The sequence below is a fragment of the Callorhinus ursinus genome, unplaced genomic scaffold (genome assembly GCF_003265705.2).
Source record: "Callorhinus ursinus isolate GAN/ISIS: 27379988/994484 unplaced genomic scaffold, GSC_fseal_2.0 scaffold6, whole genome shotgun sequence".
Taxonomy (NCBI): Eukaryota; Metazoa; Chordata; class Mammalia; order Carnivora; family Otariidae; genus Callorhinus; species Callorhinus ursinus.
In genome coordinates, this window is record NW_027397068.1 from 26,426,925 (window position 1) to 26,430,361 (window position 3,437).

A 3,437-nucleotide genomic window follows, 5' to 3' on the forward strand; every position below is an offset into this window, starting at 1 on the left:
CTGAACAAATGGAGTACCACAAATTTATAATGGCATGCTGAGTACTTGAACCATGAGATTTAGAGTCAGGCAGACCTTGGATGGAATCCAAGCTCTGCCACCTACTGTGTAACCCTGCCTAAATTACTCAATTGCACTTAGCTTCAGTTTTTCGTCCCCCCCAAAATAAGAATGGTAAATATGAATGCCTAAAAAAGTAGTTAGGAGGATTAAATAATATGTGTAAAAGGGACATAACAGGATTTTTAGGGCAAGGGAACTATTCTACATCATGATCATGACAGTAGTTACACAACTATGTGCAGTTGTTAAAATTCATACAACTATACACAAAAAGGTATGACTTTTACTAAACATCAAGTATGCTTCAATAAATCTGACTTTAAAAAATAAAATAATAAAATTTTAAAATGCATGTATTCAGCACAGTGTTTGACAATGAGGAAGTGCATAGTAAATGTTTGTTCTATGGGGCTATGTCAAAATTATGAAAAATTAATTCCTCCATTGTCACAGAAATAAGTTATCTCCATAGTTACTAGGTTTTTACATCTTGGTGTACTGAACTGGAGATCAAATCCAATATTCCCTGTATTCCTCTTCTGCTTTGTAAATGTCAAAGGAAATTACAAAAGGAATGGTGAAATTGAACAATTGAATATTTTCAATTAACAAGGATCTTGTACACTCCCACTAAGAGCCTTCGATGGCATGCAGAGAAACATAAAAGAGATACAGGTGTTTCCCCAGCTTGAACACTTGATATATTCCCCAAATATTTTTGGGGGAAATATGTATGTGGCAAGGACTTGCTAGATTCTGGGAATACATTTGGCGTTAGAAGGAAACTCTACCCCTGTGAAACAGTCTCAGGGGAAAAATGGACTTTAACCCAAGAATTACCCAAATAAATACCAAGTCACAGAAATAAATGTAAAAGGACACCTGACTTGGAAACATTCGTTCACACAGAAGAATAGCTGGTTGAAATTCAGCAGAGATGAAGAGTAAACCAAGAGTTTTCTTTCTGTGGTACAAGGAATGCGACGGGAACATGAAAGGTGTAATCCAAGGGCCAGGGAACTTCTTTCTGAGAGGGCTTCAGAACATGTGTTCTATGGACAACTGGAGATATTTAATATGGGCTTATATTAGATGACAGTATTATATCAATGAAATTTTCTAAGTGTGGTAATTATATTGTGGTTATGTAGAAGATTATCCCTGTACCTGGGAGACACACGTTGAAGTATTTATGGGTGAAGTACCTTGATGTCGGCATACTATTTTCAAATAATTCAACAAAGCTAATGTTGAATTACAGATAAGAGAAACAGAGAGAAAATAAAAGTGGTAAATTTTGAATAATTGGGGAGCCAGAATGAAAGGTATATGGGTGTCCATTGTATTTTTCTCTCTCCTTCCTTCCCCCGCCTTCTGTATGCTTCCATTTCCCATCTCTGCTTCCATTTCCCATCTCTGTTCCTTTGTGCTATTTTTGTCCTATCTTTTACTTTTAAATATGTCATAAACTTCTTAGCACATCATTATGATTTTTACTCTAAACAGTCAACTTTCTTTTAAAATTTTTTTAAGTGAGAAAAAAGGCTTTTGTAAGGTACCTATACATTTATCATTTCCAGTATTTTTTCATTCTTTCATACAGATCCAAGTTCTGTCTGGTATCATTTTCCTTCAGCTGAAGAACTTCTTTTAATATTTTTCTTTTTCATAGTGCAGGTCTATGGGTGATGCATTCTCTGAGTTTGTTTCTCTAAATGTATCTTCACTTTCAAAATATATTTTCACGGGATAAAAAATCCTAGGTGGACTTTCTTTTTCTTTCTGCACTTTAAAGACATTCTGTTGTCTTCTGACTTGCCTGGCCGTCTGCAAACAAATTGTATTCACTTCTATCTCTATTCCCCATGCACAATGTATTGTGTTTTTGTTACTGTTGTTTTCTTGACTGCATTTAAATATTCCTATTTATCCCTGGTTTTCAGAAAATTTATTATGATGTGGCTTTCTTTGTGCTTATTCCATTTGAGATTCTCTCAGCGTCCTGGATCTGTGGATTTATAATTCATTAAATTTGGGAAAATGTTGCCATTGTTTCTTCAGATTTTTTTCTCCATTTCCCCCCACCTCACCCCTCTCTTCTAGAACTCCAGTTACACCTTCACAGACCACTTGGTATCGCCCCACAGTTCACCAAGGCTTTTTTTTCCTCCTCCTTCCTCTCTACCTCCTTTTCTCCCTTCCATCCTTCCTTCCTTCTTTTATCTTTCATTTATACAGAAACTATCTGGAGAGTTTCTATTGCTATCTCTTCAGGTTCTCTGATTAGTTCCTCTGTGGCGAATCATCTGCTGTTAATCACATCCAGTGGGTTTTTTGTTGTTGTTGTTTATTTTTTTCATTTTAGATATGCATTTTTTTTTATTCTTGTCTAGATTTTCCTTTTCTTTCATTGTGTTCATGTTTTCCTTTAAATCCTTGGGCGTATTTGTAATAATTGTTTCAAGTCCTTGTCTATTACATCCATCATCTCTGTCATTTCTGGATGAGTTTCTATTGACTGAATTTCCCCCCACTTATTTACCTATTTCTTTATCTGTCTAGTAATTTTTACTGCATATGGAGCACTGTAAATCGCAAATTTAGCAAATTTAGCACTAAATTTGTTTTAATTGAAGTATAGTTGTCATACAATATTATATTAGTTTCAGGTGTACAACGTAGTGATTTGACAATTATATATATTACAAAGTGCTCGCCAAGATAAGTGTAGTTAACATCTATCACCATACAAAGTTATTACAAAATTATTGGCTGTATTCCCTATACTGTACTTTTCATCCCCATGATTTATTTATTTTATAACTTGATTCCATCACCTACTTTGTCCATCCCCCCTTCCCTTTCTCCTCTGGCAACCCTCAGTTTGTTTTCTGTATTTATGAATCTGTTTCTGTTTTGCTTGCTTGTTTGTTTTTTAAAATTGTTTTGTTTTTTAAATTCCACATATAAGTGAAATCATATGGTCATTTGTCTTTCTCTGACTTATTTCACTTAGCATAATACCTTCTAGGTCCAGCCATGTTCTCATGAATAACAAGATTTCATTCCTTTTTATGAGTAAGTAATAGTCCAGTGTGTATATATATGGCACATATTCTTTATCCATTCATCTATCAGTGGAAACTTGGGTTGCTTCCATATCTTGGCCATTGTAAATAGTGCTCCAATAAACATACAGGTGTATATATCTTTTTAAATTAGCGTTTTCATTTTCTTCAGGTAAATACCCAAAAGTGGAATTGCTGGACTCTATGGTATTTGTATTTTTAATTTTTTGAGGAATTTCTGTATTTTTTCCATAGTGGCTACACCAATCTACATTCCCACCAACACAGTGCATGAAGTTTCCCTTT